This window comes from Geotrypetes seraphini, chromosome 10, assembly GCF_902459505.1.
Source record: "Geotrypetes seraphini chromosome 10, aGeoSer1.1, whole genome shotgun sequence".
Classification (NCBI taxonomy): Eukaryota; Metazoa; Chordata; class Amphibia; order Gymnophiona; family Dermophiidae; genus Geotrypetes; species Geotrypetes seraphini.
Genome location: NC_047093.1, coordinates 80,168,991 through 80,187,362, shown reverse-complemented (window position 1 = coordinate 80,187,362; position 18,372 = coordinate 80,168,991). Strand labels below are relative to the sequence as shown.

The 18,372-nt window shown below is 44.0% G+C and overlaps 1 protein-coding gene across 15 annotated transcripts in view; it reads left to right on the top strand.

The window, feature by feature from the left end:
* Positions 1-18,372, top strand: part of ZBTB26 (zinc finger and BTB domain containing 26) — a 61,788-nt gene that overhangs the window by 37,590 nt on the left and 5,826 nt on the right. Inside the window, exon 1 of one of the 15 annotated variants that reach the window (XM_033960545.1) lies at positions 7,254-7,326. The exons of 9 other annotated variants lie outside the window; for them this stretch is intronic. The gene's annotated coding sequence lies outside the window, so the exon portion shown is untranslated. 5 more of the 15 variants (XM_033960551.1, XM_033960547.1, XM_033960548.1 and 2 more) reach the window with 5 other exon arrangements.

Sequence of the window (18,372 nt, the reverse complement as noted above, 5' to 3'; positions counted from 1 at the left end):
CTGCAGTATCGAGTGCTTCCATTCGGCCTGTCCTCGTCTCCCAGAGTCTTCACGAAGTGTCTGGTAGTGGTGGCCGCTGCACTCCGGAACAGGGGTCTTCAGGTATTTCCCTACCTCGACGACTGGCTCATCAAGGCCCCCTCAGCTCCAGAGGTCATTTCGGCGACCCTGGCTACAATTTGCTTCCTGCAGAGTTTGGGCTTTGAGATCAACTTCCCCAAATCTCATCTACAGCCTACCCAGTCTCTCCCCTTCATCGGGGCGGTCCTGGATACCATTCGACTCAGAGCGTTCCTTCCTCCTCAGCGCATGGATGCTCTTCTTCATCTCTGCCAGTCTGTGTCTTCTCGCCAGTCCAGCGAGACACATGATGGTCCTCCTGGACCACATGGCCTCTACAGTTCATGTGACGCCTTTTGCCAGACTCCATCTCAGAATTCCTCAGTAGACCCTGGCTTCTCAATGGACTCGGGTGTCAGACCCATTGACTCGACACATCATAGTCACTCCTGCTTTTCGGCAGTCTCTACTTTGGTGGATGACCTCTTCAAATCTATCCAGAGGTTTGCTGTTTCACACTCCTCCCCACCAGAAGGTTCTCACAACTGATTCATCGACCTATGCCTGGGGAGCTCATCTGGATGGTCTTCGCACTCAGGGATTCTGGACCAGTGCGGACCGACTCCATCAAATCAATCTTCTGGAGCTCAGAGCCATCTTCAATGCTCTTCAAGCTTTTCAACATCTGCTTCACGACATGGTGGTCCTCATTCGCACAGACAATCAGGTCGCCATGTATTATGTCAACAAGCAGGGGGGCACGGGCTCAGCCTCCCTCTACCAGGAAGCTCTCAGAGTCTGGGATTGGGCGGTTCGCCACAATGCCTTCCTCAAAGCTGTCTACATTCAGGGGAAGGACAATGTCTTGGCGGACAACCTAAGTCGTCTTCTCCAGCCTCACGAATGGACACTCTATTCCAAGCCCCTTCATCAGATATTTGCACAGTGGGGGACGCCTCAGATAGACCTCTTTGCGGCTCCCCACAACTTCAAGCTGCCTCAATTCTGCTCCAGGATCTACACTCCTCATCGTCTCGAGGCAGATGCCTTTCTGCTGGATTGGGGGAATCGCTTTCTGTATGCGTTTCCTCCCTTTCCTCTCATTCAAAAGACTCTGGTCAAGCTGAAGTCCGACCATGCCACCATGATTCTGATCGCTCCTCGGTGGCCCAGACAACCTTGGTTCTCCCTTCTACTTCAACTCAGCAGCAGGGAGCCGTTCCTTCTTCCGGTGTTTCCTTCACTGCTTACTCAGCATCAGGGATCTCTACTTCATCCCAACCTGCAGTCTCTCCACCTGACAGCTTGGTTCCTCTCAACATAACTCCTCACCAGTTTTCCCAGGCGGTGAGGGATGTCAATGCTACTCCCAAAAATGGACTAGATTTTCTTCATGGTGTGTTTCCAATTCTAAGGAGCCTCAGCGTGCCTCCCTATCCTCTGTATTGGACTATCTTCTACACCTGTCTCAGTCTGGTCTCAAGTCGACATCTATACGAGTCCACCTGAGTGCTATTGCGGCTTTCCATCAGCCTCTGCAAGGGAAACCTCTCTCTGCTCATCCTGTGGTTTCCAGATTTATGAAAGGACTTTTTCATGTCAATCCTCCTCTCAAACCTCCTCCAGTGGTTTGGGATCTCAATGTTGTCCTTTCTCAGCTTATGAAACCTCCTTTTGAGCCTCTCAACAAGGCTCCGCTAAAGTTTCTCACTTGGAAAGTGGTTTTTCTAGTAACCCTCACGTCTGCTCGCAGGGTCAGTGAGCTTCAGGCCTTAGTGGTGGATCCACCTTTCACAGTATTCCATCATGACAAGGTTGTCCTCCGCACTCATCCGAAATTCCTGCCTAAGGTGGTCTCTGCATTTCATCTCAACCAATCCATTGTGCTTCCAGTGTTTTTTCCAAAGCCTCATTCTCATCCTGGAGAATCAGCTCTTCATACTCTGGACTGTAAGCGTGCTTTGGCTTTCTCCTTGGATCGCACCAAGCCACACAGAACTGCACCTCAACTTTTCGTCTCCTTTGATCCAAACAAGTTGGGACGACCTGTATCGAAGCGCACCATCTCCAACTGGATGGCGGCTTGTATCTCTTTCTGCTATGCCCAGGCTGGATTACCCCTTCCCTGTAAGGTCACAGCCCATAAGGTCAGAGCGATGGCAGCCTCGGTAGCCTTCCTCAGATCGACACCGATTGAGGAGATTTGTAAGGCTGCCACTTGGTCCTCGGTTCATACATTCACCTCTCATTATTGTCTGGATACTTTCTCCAGAAGGGATGGATAGTTTGGCCAAACAGTGTTACAAAATTTATTCTCCTAAGTTGCCAACTCTCCCACCATCCCATTGAGGTTAGCTTGGAGGTCACCCACTAGTGAGAATACCTGCCTGCTTGTACTGGGATAAAGCAATGTTACTTACCGTAACAGTTGTTATCCAGGGACAGCAAGCAGCTATTCTCACGTCCCACCCACCTCCCCTGGGTTGGCTTCTCTGCTAGCTACCTAAACTGAGGAGACACGCCCGGACCATTGGGCGGGAAGGCACCATTGGGTGATGCGGGCATCTCGAAACTTCTGAGTTTCTTCAAGCAAGACATGTTTGTGAGACGTCCGTATCGGGCCTCTGTCGGATGACATCACCCACTAGTGAGAATAGCTGCCTGCTGTCCCTGGATAACAACTGTTACGGTAAGTAACATTGCTATATGAGCGCAATAAATCTGTAATTAAAGATCTCATGAACTCCTAAAGAAGATTTTCTCAGGGTTTCTGCAGTTTGCATCATGCTTGTTACAGTTTTCCGGGTCTCTCTGCATCTTGCAGGTATAAACTGACGTTTCAGCCATCATGCTTTGGTTTTCTTCAGGGTATGCTGTGAGATCTGCAGTTTGTCTTTAAATACTAGGTCCTCAAACCTGAATGGTTGGGACTTGAAGTGAATGAAGCAGGAAAGTCTGCTGATCGCCAATTTTTGAGTTTTGGTGGAAATGTCAGTTGGTCTCATATTGAATTTTGGTGGAAAAACCCTGAGAGAACAAACCCAGCTTTACAGGGAGAACATTTTTTAACTCACCAGAGACTTTTCCATTCTTTGGGAAAAAGAGACCAACTGACTTTCCCACCAGAATTCAAATATATGACCAACAGACTTTCCTGCCTCATTCACCTCAGGCCCCAACTGATCAGGTTTGAGGACCTACTGTATAAATACAAACTGCAGACCTCACAGCATAACCTGAAGCAAGCCACAGCATGATGGCTGAAACATCAGTTTCTAACTGACAAGATGCAGCAGGACCTGGAAACCTGCAACAATCCTAAACAAGAGTTTTTCACAATAGGTATTAGAATTTTTCCACCATTTTGTGGAAATTTTCAAATCTTTCAGCCTTAAGCTGAGCATTGAACTCCTGTTTTAGAGGGGAGACAGTTTCCTGAGAAAGGTGCCTGGTGAAGGAGAGTGGAGCATTGTGATAATTACCTGCAGCTCCTCCTGTCCCAACGTTTTACAGCTCCTAAGTGTCGCGATTCAGGCAGGCACTGTGGAGGCCCCTGTCATCGGACATAAAACGCTGCAGCCTCTGTGGAGAAAGGTACCGCTAAGAGTAGCTTATCTGAGGAATGGAGTTCTCTGGGAAGTGTATAAGGAGAGAGAAAAGAGGAGAGATAGTGAGGACAGCAGAACGAACACAAGTGTAGGTCAGCAATAGCTTGAACTGTATGTGAAGGCAGATAGGGAGCCAGTGCAATGATTTAAGGAGAGGGGTGAGGTGAATATAAGGAGGTTGATAGAAGATGAGTCATGCAGCAGAATTTTGCACAGATTGCAGGGAGGAGAAGCATTGCGGGAGACCAGTTAGAAGTAGATTGCAGTAATCTAAGCATGATGTTATAAGAGTGTGGACAAGGTAAGGGGAGTGTGCTCAGAGAGGAAGGGGTGAATTTTAGCAATATTGTAGAGATAGAAGTGAAAGGCCTTAGCAGTTTGTTGGATGTGCGAAGAAAATGAGAGGTTGGAATCGAAGATGACACCAAGGTTGCGAGCAGAGGAGGCTGCACTTGCCCCCCTCAGCTATAGGATAAGATGTATTTTAGAAAAGCATTAGTGTCATATCTACAGTCATGTGCAAAAATTAGGACACCCCATGAAATATTCAGTTCTTTCTTAAGAAATGTTCACATATTGATGTAAAATCTTTTTTTATTTATCTCTGGAAAAGAAAGTATGTTATTGCAGGTAAACAACACAAAGTTTCCTTGATTTATTCATGAAACAAAAGATATCTACAAAAATGTGTATTCTGAGGAATAAATTAAGACAGTGTTCTTCAACCTTTTTACACCTATGGACCGGTGGAAAAAAAAAAAAATTATTTTGTGGAACGGCAAACTACTAGGACTGAAATTAAAAAACCCCGTTTCTGCCTCATCTCCGCGAGCTCGGTCCTCGCAAACCATCTGATCCCATCCGCACAAGCCTCAGTTATGATTTTATACTGAATGTATTTTATTAAAGTATAAAAAGAAACAATATTCCATACAATTGTCATTTTATAAATACAAATAATACAGAGCAAGGATCAACAAAACCCCTGTCTCCCCTCCCCTTCACATATATCCCCTCTACTATCAAGAAAACTGAATAAGCCAAATTATTACAGAATGCTACACAGAAATATCATGCTAACAGAATACCGCAGTCACACATAGCAGGAATAGGGTTAGGGGACTGCAACTAGGGCAACTGCCCCCCTGGTCAGAGAGAGCCCTAAGCTGTTATGTCTAACACCAGCTCTAGCAGGATATATATTTCAAATCTGATATATTCTAATCACAAAATAGAAATAAAATTATTTGTTTCTACGTTTTGTTGTCTCTGGTTTCTGCTTTCATCTTCTTTTCACTCTTCCTTCCAGCGTCTGCCCTCTCTGTCTCTTCAATCCAGCATCTGCCCCTTCCATCTACTGTCTGACCTCTCCTCCCTTCCATATGATATTTGTCTTCTTTCTATGCCCCTCTCCCCTTTCCATCCAGCCTATGCCCCTCTCTCCTTTTTACACATTCATTCCAGCTTCACTGCTCTCTTCATTTTTATCTCTCCTACACCAGATCTAGCATCATTGTCCCTCTCAATTTCTATGCTGACCCCCCCCTTCCCATCTCATTTCTGTCTCTCCCCTTCCTCTAATCTCCCTGCCAGCTGTTTCCTTCCTTTTTTTCTTTTCCCTTCCCTCCTCCCCCTGTCCAGCAGTAACTGTCTTCCTTTTCCTTTCCCTCCTCCCCTTCCAGCAGCATCTCTCCTTATCCCTCTCCAGGCCCAGTAGCAGCTGTCCCTTTTTCCCCTTGCCCAACAGCTTCCCAGACTCCTTTCCCTCCTCCTCTCCCAGCAGCATCTCTCCTTATCCCAATCCAGGTCCAGTAGCAGCTGTCTCTTTTTCCCCTTGCCCAGCAGCTTCCCAGGCTCCTTTCCCTCCCAGCAGCATCTCTCCTTATCCCTCTCCAGGTCCAGTAGCAGCTGTCCCTTTTTCCCCTTGCCCAGCAGCTTTCCAGACTCCTTTCCCTCCTCCCCTCCCAGCAGCATCTCTCCTTCTCCAGGTCCAGTAGCAGCTGTCCCTTTTTTTTTTCACCATGCCCAGCAGCTTTCTCCCCTCCCAGCAACTCTCCTTACTTGCCAGCGCTGCGATTCAGTAAGGCAGCCTCGGGTCCTTTGTTGGGTCGCACCGCCTCTGAGGAATGCGGAAGTGGCATCATCAGAGGCGGCCCGACTCAGCAAAAGCTCCAAGGCTTCCTTCCAGAATCGCTGTGCTTGTAAGTAAGGAGAGCCGCTGGGAAGGGAGAAAGCAAACTGTCTGAGGCTCCCTATTATCTCTCCGGCCCTGCCCAAACTACAGCTCCTTGATCTTGCTGGTCCTGCACGGTCCGGCAGAAAATTGAAGATGTTGATCTCGCCAGTCCTGTGCGGACCGGCAGGAATTTTCTGCGGACCGGCGGTTGAAGAACTGTGAATTAAGACATCCTAGCTAGTGTTACCCCTTTTAGCTGAAATAGCTGCAGTGAAACCCTTCTTGTAGCCATCTACCAGTCTCTGAAATCAGTCTGCGGAAAGTTTAGCCTACTTCTCAATGTGAGATGTTTGAGGGGTTTCTTGCATGTACAGTCTGTTTCTTTTCCAGAGATAAATAAAATTAAATTAAAAAAAAGATTTGACATTGATATGTGAGCATTTCTTAACTGAATATTTCATGGCGTGTCCTAATTTTTTCAGGACTATGTTATTTGAATATTCTGCTGTGTACTTAGTTTCATAAGTATTATGCTGGCATTGTTTTATATCTCATTTGAATTTCAGTGCTGTTATGAAGTATAGTTTTGAAACGGTTTCATAGTAGTCCTATTAAATTTGTTGATTTTGAGTTTACCTCACTCATTGTATTTGTATATATTTAGTCTTTTACTACTTTTATAATGTTAACAAAATTGTAAGTTTTATATTGAATTGTACTTGCTGTAAATTGCCTTGGGGAGAAACTCTTCCTGAAGGCTATTAATAAATCTAAATAAATATGGGAAACAGTATGGATCCTTATGTTCCACCACCTTCCAGTGGCCAAGGTAAATGATGTGCTGTTGCTAAACAGAATTGATTGCTGACAAATACGATTTGACAATAGCGTGCCACGGATAGATTTGCATTATGATTCAGTGTGGAAACTTGCAGAGAAATCCAGCAACACTAGTATCCAGTATCTGTGCTAGAAGGTAAGGAGCCAAAATAAGATGCTGTGCAAGCTGCAACATCCCTGTCTAGGGCTGGGCAATCTCGGTTAAGAGTAGCTGGGGGTTGCAGCATCGCTTCCTAGATCACTCAAACAGGAGCCAATTCTGGTTTTACACCATGTAAGGGAGTGTAGTTCCTTTCTATTTTCTGACTCACGACATTTTGTTGTAAACCACTTTGCTATCATTGTAAAAGGCGGTATATAAATAGCAATGAACCATAAATGTTGGAGTGGGTGAGGAGACCACTGTATGAACGACCGTACATTCACGCGCCCTTTCTTGCCCCGCCTTCACTTTCGCAAGCGCACTTGGCGCTTGACACAGACCGGGGAACCCCCTGAAACCAGTCGCAAGTCACGTGATGTGGCTAGCGGTTTGCGGTCTCGCGATGCGCTGCTGAATGTTTTTTCTCAAAGCTTGGGGGAGGGTCTACAGTGGTTACGGTTTTATTAGAGCTTCCCTCTTTTGGGCGGCCGTGGCTGAAGGTAGGCCCGAGCCTGGAGTAGGTGGAAGGGAAGCGGTAGTTGGTGTCTCCTTCGGGGCTCAGAGCTTCCGGTATTTTGCCAGGGGGAGGGTATTGTGCTGGTGAGGTGCAGAAGTTCCCTGGTTGGACAGCTGGTGATTGGGAATGCTCTGGACAATGGAGGTGCGGTTCCCATACTGAACATCTGGTCCTGCCTTACTCCGCTCCCCCGATCCATTGTGCGCTTGGGTTTGTAATTCTGTTTTTCGCAAGGGCGATCGATGGAAAACATCTGAACTATAATCTTCTGCATACAATGGGGCAAAAGCAAGACTGGATCAGCTTGTTGGGTTTACCTGGGAGGAAGCAGTCACCCTTCCCTAGATGTTCTTTAGTGTAGTTAATGGTAATACACAGGATGCTCTTAGCAGGGAACTTATACGATCTCTATGGAGCTCATCTGCCAAGGTTTACATTACATTCTGGCAAATAGTCCTTTTTATATACATATTTAAAGAAATTATATTTCAGTGTAAATATTGCCTTTAATTGTTTACTGGAAGAAACTATGTCTGGAAATTTGAATAGTATTTATTTATTAGAAAGACTTTATTTGTACTTAGGAGCCAAGTCATAATCAGGAGACAGCAAGACCTGTCCCTCCCCTTAGGCTAGCTAACTATTATCCTTTCCTTCCTGCCCAGGATTGCTACCAAAATCCTCTGCCTAGCATGGCTGTGGGACAGTTTGAGCCCTGTGGTGCAGGAACTGTTGAGGTGGGCTCAAAAGTGATAACCTGAGGACAGCATGAGAGAGATTGCACTGCTCAGCTCAAACTTGCCTAGAGAGATATATTGTAGATAAGTAGGACTAGTCAAGCTTTAGCCAAACTAGGTATCTGCCTAGGGTGGCAGATTTTAGATGGGGGGGAAGGTGGCAGCGCAGCTTTGACATATACCAGAGTCTTCTCCTGCTTCCCTTTTGCATGATTTGTCCCCTATGCTGTGTCACTCTGAGCCACCTGTAAGCATGTTTAGTCCCGAGTCTATCTCAGAAGGGGCAGGACAAAGCAGCACTTAAGCCCTGCACAGTTCTGATTCTTTTTTAATTTTTGGTCATGCCTGGGAGAAGATAAGGCAGCAGCAGTGGCAGGCCTGGTAGCAAGAAGGGAGATGAAATGAGAAGCTGGTCAACTGGGAGGGTGGGTAGGAATGACGGGGTTTGCTGGTTATGTGGGGTGAAAAGATAGAAGAAGTGGAGGTGGAGGTGTTTGGCTGCAGGGGCAGTACCGCTGAAGGTTCGCCTAAGGTGTTTCATATCCTTGGGACAGCCCTGGGAGAAAGCTTATGCTACTGTGGTGGCAACAAGGCATGAAAATACCAGGTTCCAGAGGGAAATTTCTAGTTCCTTTGGGAATCTGAGGCTGGGAATTGTCAAGCCTGGTTTTCATTTTTTTAAATATACTTTTATTTAATAATGCTATGGGTAGTATTGTTATAGTGGGGACTAGGCTGCTGATGCTTTGAACAAATTTCAGGGCACCAAATTTTTTTCCCCATTGTTTGTTTAGCTTACCTTTCCAAATAATACTCGATGCAGATTATAGTACTGTTGGAATTCCTGCCCTAGTGAGTTTACAGTCTAAAAGCTAGATTTACTAACATGCTGTACTGCCGTTGACATGCTATTTTACTACAAGTCCCATTTTGCGCATTAGTGTGCATATTAATAATTGTAGCTGTAAGTGGATACCTGGGACAACAGCTCTAGACCACAAGGTAAAATCAAAGCCTAAAGTGACTATAGAGTTCACATCAATAATATAATTTACTAATTTATAGTCCTCCTTTACACTGAAAATTTGAATATGGGAATATCTTCTTCAAACCTGTCCAGTTTAATGCATTTAACTACTGTAATAGGTTAAGCTGCTTGCCTATTCTGAAATCTGGACCTCTTAGCAAGGCTGTGGAATCAGTATACCAAACCTTTGACCAGCTCCTTTATTTTTCTACTGTCCAACCTGACTCCTATGTAAAGAAGTTGGAATCAAAGGTTATAGTAAATCTAAGAGAAATTTGATTATTTACAGAAACAGGATATTTTTTATGTACACAATTAGGACTAATAGACCACAAAATATATTTATTTGAAGTTTGAACAAAAAACCTGAATAATAACTTTTAAAAAAGCGTTCATATAAAAATATGCAAGTCGTTATAAGTGTTTATTTTAAAGCTGGAGTCAGTACATTTTTTACCAACTCTGACCTCACCCAAAATTGCCTCCGACTCCATGAGTCCAACGCTCTGCTTGTTTAGCTCTACATCCAGGACACATATCAAACCAGAGTTTAAATCTGGGCAGCAACTTTTATAAAGCAGAAGAAAATATTCTTGATTTAACAAATTTATATGGTGCTTAATGCTTTCAGAGGACAAGTTGAAACTAGTATACTTGTTACATTTAGTGTATGTATGTGTATACAATATATACATAGATATATGTGTGCAAACAATTTTGATTAACAATAGGAAAACATGTTAATTGATTCTGAGGGCCATATATAGGTCTAGTTTTTGGGATATCCAATGGATTTACCATATTTTTCTGTAGAGTATTTGTTCTAATTCAGTGGTTCTCAACCCAGTCAGGTTTTCAGAATACCCACAATGAATGTAATATATGCAAATTTATCTTATGTGTATTTTTTGTGGATATCCTAAAAATCTAGCTGGCTGGGTGTGTCCCGACCAAATTCTGGGCTGAGAACCCCTGTTCTAAAATAGAAGGTTGATTTATATAACTCGGTTGCCCTAACTACCAAAACTAATTGTAGACCTGAAGGACCAGAATTCAGTATTCTTGGGCTCTTCTGTTTTTTGGGGTTTTTTTGTACAGGGGTAAAATATATTGTCAAGATTTCAGCCTTTCCTACATCAATCACTATACCAAAAGAAATGTAAGAATAACCATACTGTGTCTATCTTGTCCAGTATTCTACTGCCAACGGTGGCCAATTCAGGTCACAGGTACCTGACAATCCCAAAGAATAGCAAGATTCCATACTACTGAGCTCAGAGATAAATAGCAACATTTGTCATGCCATCTTTCTTCACCTGACATTTAAATACATCACCTCCTACACTATGTTGTGACATTTATCTGCAATGCAACTTGGGAGTTTGAGAATCTTAAAACAAAAAAGGCATCCTCCTATGTTGTTTTGTTAAATGAGATGTGAGGCACTTGGGCAATGATTCCCAAACTTTTATCTAATATGATCCAATTTAGCACTTAAATTTATGTCACCCCAGAGGATGATAACAAAATGGCACATTTCAGCTCCCTTCTTCCTCTCCCCCACACATATCCAAAATATGAAGGCAGAAGTGGTAGCAATGTTGGCAGCAGTCAGCACAGGATCCTGTGTGTACTTTGCATGGGTCTTAGCAAGAAGTCTACACAGGGTGTAGAATCTCTAAATACTCACTGATTGCCGCTGGTTGACATAGGCCACAGTGGAGGTCCAGAGCAAGGGAGAGCAGTTCTTTTTATGACCCCATTTAGGGTCCCAGCCCAAAATTTGAGAACCACCACATGTGGATAATTGTTATATTATTTTCTCTTATATACAGTGGATAATAAATCCTGCCTCTGATAGTCTTTCTTTCTTTAGTTTCTCACCTAACCAGTTCAGAACCTGTGGGTTATGTCCATTGATCAGTGAATAGAGACAAGAAGTATAAAAGTCATGTGTGCTTTGCCTTATAAAGCTATCGTGGAGCATGATGTCGTCGGTATTTCTCTATCTCCAACTGATGGATGGTAGTTTAACTGTGCAGCTCCTGTATATGAAAGTCAGAGCTCCATTTAAAAAAAAAAAAATGTGTGTGTGTGTATAGATCTATAAAATATGAAACAAATAGATTGGTTCTATACTTCTCTCCCTTCACTCACCTTTCCTATCTTCCCTGATGGCTAAAGCTTCTGTTTCCTAGAAGGAACTTGAGAGTAATAGGGATACCTGGCTTTCAGCAGTTTGCAGCACTAATTAATGCTTTTCAGTGCTTATTCTCTGCTAGCAAGTCAATATATTTTCTCACTTTGCAGATGATGGGAGAGCCTTTCTTAGTACTGGATTTCCCGAGAAAGCTCAGTCTTTAACCAACCTTTGTCACCAGCAAAAGACTTTTATTTTTTACTTTTGAATTCTTCTGGAGCCATTTGGGCCACATTACTAGACTAGATTTATGACGAGTTCAACCCACTGAGGTATACTTGGGGCGGGGCATTCTGGTAGAAGGTTCCTTATTTTCATACTGTTGCTTCAGCAGGTTACAGAAGTAGTATGCTTCTAGTTTTAGCACTTTTGAGTGTTTATCTCGGGTACAGGACTGACTGAGAGCTCAGCATGGGTTTTCTGTTATTCTTTGAACACACTTTCCCTCTTCAGCCAGGCAGTCCAATAGAGTACCAGAGAAACGTGGGAAAATGTTCCTGCTACTGAAGCTTGATTTTTTTTTTTTTTTTTTTTAAATATTTTCTAGTGCAATAGGTACATCATTCTTGAACACTCAGGTAGTCAGTCTCTTCCCACAAGATTCTGTGTAGAGACCCTAATTAGCATTTTTTTCACTCCGCCTCCCATCACTCTGGGCTGTCCTGTAATTCCTCAGTTTGTCTCTCTACTTGCGAGATGTAGAAGCCTGTCCTGCTCAGGTTAATTTTTTCCTTTAATTCGGGTTAAAAAAAAAATCTGATCATGAGGCTTTTTGGTGCTGCAGAGGCTCCCAGCTTTGAGACATAAATGACTGCGGGAGAGAGAATACTGTGAGGTCAAAAGTCTGTAGCCAAGGGGCAGACTGCTTTGCAGTGCACCCGTTTGGTCAGCCTGCACTAAAAGTTCTGGAGCTTAGGGACTGGTCCCTTAAGAGCAAAGCTCGCTCCAGGTTCTGTTCATAAAGGGCTTGAGCACAGGCTGAGTGATTTCATGGCATTTTTTTTACCAGGATTGGAGCCAACTGCATTTCCTCCCTCCAACTGTGCACGCGAGTTCCGGTGGAGGTTGAGGTCTCTGGCCAGTCGTTGGGTCCAAGAGGCAGTCAGAAGAAATAAGCAGTACTTAGGTGCTCTTTGGAACATCCTCCAGCTTTCCCTCTGGCCTCCTGCTCTTACCTTTTAGATAATTACTGCAGCCTGCAGAGAGAGGATCGCCAGTGCTGTAGAGATCCTTGCAGGCTGCCACCATCCTCAGCAGCATATTCCCTCTGCCGCGATCCTGCCCCTGATGGTAGAGGAGGGGTGGGACTGCGGCAGAGGGAACGTGCTGCGGAGACAGACGGCAGCCTGCAAGGATATCTACAACACTGGCGATCCTCTCTGCAGGCTGCCGTATCGGGACAATAATTCCAGCAGATCTGGAGATTTGCAACTTTCCCTCTCCTTCTCAGCAGGATCAGCAGCAGGTGCAGAGATGGGGAAGGGGTGGGACGGAAACAGTTTTTGGGCAGGGAAAAGGAGTCCCAAGGAACTGGGGGGAGCCTCTCGCCACAGTGTCTCGTGTCCGTGCGTAGCGCTGGACGTATCCTAATCCTTCTAGACAGGGAGGCCAGGGGGAAGCTGGAGGACGCTACAAAGAAGGGGGGAACATGCAGGCCTTGGGGGGGGCAGGCCTTCAAGGGGCAGGGGGATCCTGGTGTAGAAGTACAAGGAGGGAGGGAAGGGGGGGTTCAAAGAGATGTGCATATACCGGACTGGAGGGAGGGAGATGGGGGGAAGAAAAAATGGGTCTAAAATCAGAGGAGAGTGAGATGGTGGACAATGGGATTTAGGGAGGGAAGGAACAGAAAGGGAGAGAAGTTGGACACAAGGGATGGTGTGGACATGGGGTGGGGGAAAGAGATACTGGATAGGAGGGAAGTAGGGAAGAGAAAGGGAAAGCTGGTGGACTCTGGGGTGGTGGGGAAGGAGGGAAAGATGCTGGATGAAAGGGTAGTTGAGAAAAGGAGAAATGGTGCATCTGGGGATGGTGGGGTCCATCGCTGCAGCTGCGGGGATGGCGATGAAAAAAGGAAAGATGCCAGACCTCTAGGGGAGGGAAGGAAAACAGAAGGGGAGGACAGAGATGGAAGATGGATGGTTAGCATGGAGAAAGAAGAAAACAACAAATGGGCAGGAAACCCTGGCAAGCAAGTTATCAGAAGACAATCAGAGCCTGGGACTAACAAAAGGTAGAAAAAATAATTTTATTTTCTGTTTTGTGATTACAATATTTATTTTGTTTCACCACAGAGCCAGTGTGGGGGTTGGAGACGTTGTAACCCTATATTTCTGCTAAGACTAAGCCTTAGTCACTTAGGGGTCCTTTTATTAAGGTGCACATTTAACACGCGCTAAATCGGTTAGCGTACCTTAATAAAAGGACCCCTAAATATTTTAATAAATAATTTGGCCCTGACTTAGCCTTTTTTTCAGATTTCGGTCCCTTATGTGATTGAGTTTGACACCCATGCTCTAAAGCAAGAGGAAGCTCTGCTCTTACAACTGCCTCCTCTGCCTGCACCTTCTCTCCAATCACGGTCTTGTTGCTACAGGAGTGAAGGAGCTGAGATCTGACCACTGAATCGGTAAGGCCGATTTTAAAAAAACAACACCGAATCGATTTGAATTGAGAATCGGGCAGCTCTAATACACAGAATCTCATGGGAAGTGGTTGACTACCCAGTTCTTCAAGAATGATGTGTCTATTAACTAGAAAGAAGATTATCAAGGTAAGTACCTAATCTTCCCTTCGGAAAGCTCAGCTATGATGCTACATCTCCTCTGAAAGCAGCTAGATTTGGAGGTTAATGGAAAAGGCATTACATGTGTTCTGTTTCACAATTCCTTGCTGTTCTGCAAGCTTCTAGTTCTTTACTCTTGATATAGTGCAGGATGTTTTTTGCTTCTTTTTTTTTTTTAAACCTGCTAGACTTCGCAGAATTGTTTTCAATTAAAGCAGTGGGTGTTTCTTTGGCAGAGTTTTCCAGTCCAATTTAGGAGGATGTTCCGTTTGAGAAGAGGGCATATCCCTATTTGTTCTGTCTTTCTGTTAATTACCTACTTCATGTTCTGCAAATCAGTTTATTCTATTTTACTGAGCATCAAAAGCAAGGTAAGCTGAAAGTTGTGCTATTAAAAAATTAAAAAGTACAGTATATACAAAGCAATTTTAAGTTAAGCTTTTTGCTATAGCATATAGTTGATTCCAGTTTTTATGTTCCAGTGGTAAGCTGTTCTGCCTTACCTTTTAGATTGTTTAGTGGAGTTGAGCAAGCATATGGTTACACACTGTACTTAGAATCAGTGAAGCTAGTATTCTCACATTCTGCTTTTGGTGCTATTTATCCCCTTCTGTCTTGGGCATTTTTCTGCAATTTGCAGCTGCTAGCATTAATGGACATTTGGAATTCTTCATGGCGTCTTAGGAAGGAACCACCTGTAAGGGTTACTATAAACAGTGATAGCATTGCCATTTTTCAAGAGGCTTCTTTTGAATTAGCTTTACTTGGGTATATAGCTACAGGCCTTTGTACTTTACTTGGAGAAGTCCCAGGTTTTAGAGACTTTCTTGGCTTGGCTTCCATGCTGTCAGCGTACACTTAAGCACAGTTTGGGGGTAAAATCATTCCTTAAAAATTTAACAGTGCTAATCACATCAGTCTGTCATTTGGAATGCCAGTGAAGGAATCTTCAGTTAGGTAAGTCTCAAGATTTCTCATGCTGGTCCTTCTCCCTCAGGAACAATTAAGAAGTTATGATTGTATTTCTTTAGAAATGTTCCCAGATATCTGCTTTCCAAATTCTTCTATTTTTCATTTCCTGCCTAATTTGAAGATCAGTTGTACATTAAGTACTACTTCCCTTCTTAATCTAACAGTAGAAATTCTGGTTCTCAGTGCTATTTGGGGTTTTGTTTGCCACCCTTTAATCAGTAATATTTTAGTCCAGAAAATAATTTTTGTTCTAATTTTTATTCATATGCAAAACATGTAATATTTTATTCTTATTTTATTCTAGTTCTTGGTGGCAATTTTAGTTTTTATTCAGTCCTTACACAAATTTTTTGTTCTTATTCAGTACAGGAATCTCACAACAAATTAATTTTATTTGTAGCTTTAAAAAAAAAAAAAAAAATTGGGAACAGACACATCAAGAACAGTCTTCAAAATATTGCATGAGCATAAAACTGTTTGAATTTCAACCATTTAGTTTCATAAGTACTCTCATTTCCATGAAACTTAAAACCTATAACCTTAACTAATACCGCATTGCTTAGTGCTTTTCAGCAAGAAACAAAACACACAGAGGAAAAAGATATTAATATCCACTATAATTGTTTGAGTTTAGTATTTCACGCAAATGGTAAATTGGATGGGTCAGCAGGCACACAGTCTGCTGCATTTCTAACTTGTACCAATATCGTTAACTGAGCTTGTGTGTGGTTGTCGGTGTTGAAGGTCTCAGGGAGAAGCAGTAGATTGCAGAGCAAAAGAGCAATGTTTTTTCAGTGTCGGCAGTAGGCACACAATTCTGGCTTGGGTAGAAGGATATGTAGGAGGGGTTGACACTCTGGACGGCACTACACACTGATAATTTTCATTAAGGGGAATTAATAATTTTATCCCTGAACAAGCAGGCAGTATAGTCTCATAGATTAGTGACTTCATCCACGGAGCCCCGGTACAGACAGTGCAAAAGTAAACTTGGCACTTCTTTAGAAGTCTCAAGACCACCCGTACCATGCATGTGCCAGTGCCTTCCCATCCAACGTTGGCTCATGGGACTATCAGTTTTTAGTCTTCCAAGGAGCTTAAACGTCTTGTATTTTTGGAGTCTCTCCAAGATCGCTTATTTATTCAGTTTTCTATACAGTTCTCCCAGGAGAACTCATAACAGTTTGAGTGTCTTCCCATTCAAAATTTTTTCTTGTTTTCTTCTTTTTTTTACTTCCTTATGTTAAAATTTTTGATTTTTCTTATTTTCATTTTTGGGGGGCCTTTGGCCCTCCCCATATTCTGTTTTTATGCCGGTAACATCTAGCCTTTTTTGAACACTCATTCACTCGACCTCTAGGACAGTTGAATCCTTCAACCTCTCGGCAGCAGTTTTTCCATTGATGTCAAAGCCTTCTAGCAGTTTCAATAAGTGTACTTGGTGCAACAAGACTATCTCAGTCGCTGATCCGCACAATTGGGGCCAAATTCTATAAACAGCATCCCGATTGTAGGCAGCCAAATGCTGCCTAACCAGCCAATTGGGTCACACCTTTCTAAAAAAAAAAAAAAAAAAACCAAACCCTCCTGAAGCAGGCTGCCTACATTGCAGGTGCCTCCGCGAGCCATGGGAGATGTGTAGGCCCACCTAAGCTCGCCTAAGGCTAGGTATGGGCGTGCCTTAGCCCGGAAGTAGTCTTAGGTGGCCCTATGCACCTCCCTAGGCTCACGGTAGATGCGTACAATGTAGACCAGCAAAGTGCTGGCCTAAATTGTAAGCAGATAAGCAGACGTGGCCGCTGAGCTTATCGCGGTAAGTTTAGCAGCTGCCCCTTCTCCCCCCCCCCCCAAAGATCACCACTGCCTGCTGGAAACCCCCCCCCCAATACATTGACTGCAGGAGGGATGCCCAGTCCCTCCTGCCGGAACCCCCCACACACACACATCACGGACATTCCCCCCAATGGAAAACCCCCCCCACACACACACCTTAAAATGTTGGCCGGCCAGAGGCATCCTTCCTGCCTCCAGCTGGCTGGCCCGCCTTCTCATGAATGGCGGGCCTGCCCCTTCCTGGTGCATCATGGACCAACCGGAATCTTAGGCCCCATTCGCAGCACATTCTGGGATGCACTGGGAGTGGCATAAGATTCCGATTGGCCAGATCCCTTAGGCCACCCCCAAATTTAGAACATCCAGCAGCAATAATTGAATGGGGAAAAAAATGTCCAAGGCAAAAAGATGAACGTCCTAAGTTAGGCCTGTTTCAGTTACATCCAGGGTATTATAGGTGCTTTGAGTAGCTGACCACTGGAGGGATTAATGTATGACCCCTCATAATCCTCCAGTGGTTGCTGTCACCCTCTCTCATCCCTGAAAGTGGCACTGGAAAGGGGAACTAGGCTCCCTGACAACAACAGGTATTATGAGCATTCTGAACACAGCAGCAAGCAGGCCTAAAGTGTAGCCTAATGGTCAGTGCAATTGACTGTAAACCAGAGAACCCAAGTTTAAATCCCGCTTCATCTCTCCTACCTTTTAAATTGTAAGCCCTCCAGAAACCTAGAGATACCTATTAGAAAATGACATGAGGACAAATTTTTCCCTGTCCCTGCAGGAACTCATTTTCCTGTCCCCGCGAGTTCTTTTCCTGTCCCTGCCCCATTCCTGCAAGCTCCGTCCTCATCTGCACTTTAAAATCATAAGGGTTCAAGACTTGTGCGGTTAAGGTAGAGCTTACAGGAATGGGACAGAGACAATGACAAAACTCATGGCAACGGGACGAGGAAATTGAGTTTCTGCGGGGACAGGAACAAATTTGTCCCCGTGTTATTCTCTAATACCTGTTATAACTATTAGACACCTGCAAGCCTGGTGGCTATTGAGGTGGGATAATCCAAACTGAATGTAGAAAGACTGCTTGTTCAATTAATTGATAACCACTTGCTAAATGAATAAACAAAACAGTTCTTGTTTATCTACAAGACCTCAAACACCCAAGACACTACTTGTGAGTTTTTCATGTCCTGGCTGGGGTAAGGTGTTAATCATTGGTCTTGTGCAGGTTCTTAGTTTACTCACTAAATATTTTAATACAAAGTTGTAGTGTTTAATTATTGTATAGAAGAGCACTATATATTCTCATGAAAGAAGAGTACTTAACTGACAGCTAGCCAGACATTTCACTGCTACACTTCTTCAGGGGCTGAGGCTCTGTTCCAACAACATTGGACTTTTTTCCAGAGACATTCAAACACCACGAACCAGCCAACTTAAGATGGTAGATAAATAAGAACTCTGTTTTCTTTGTT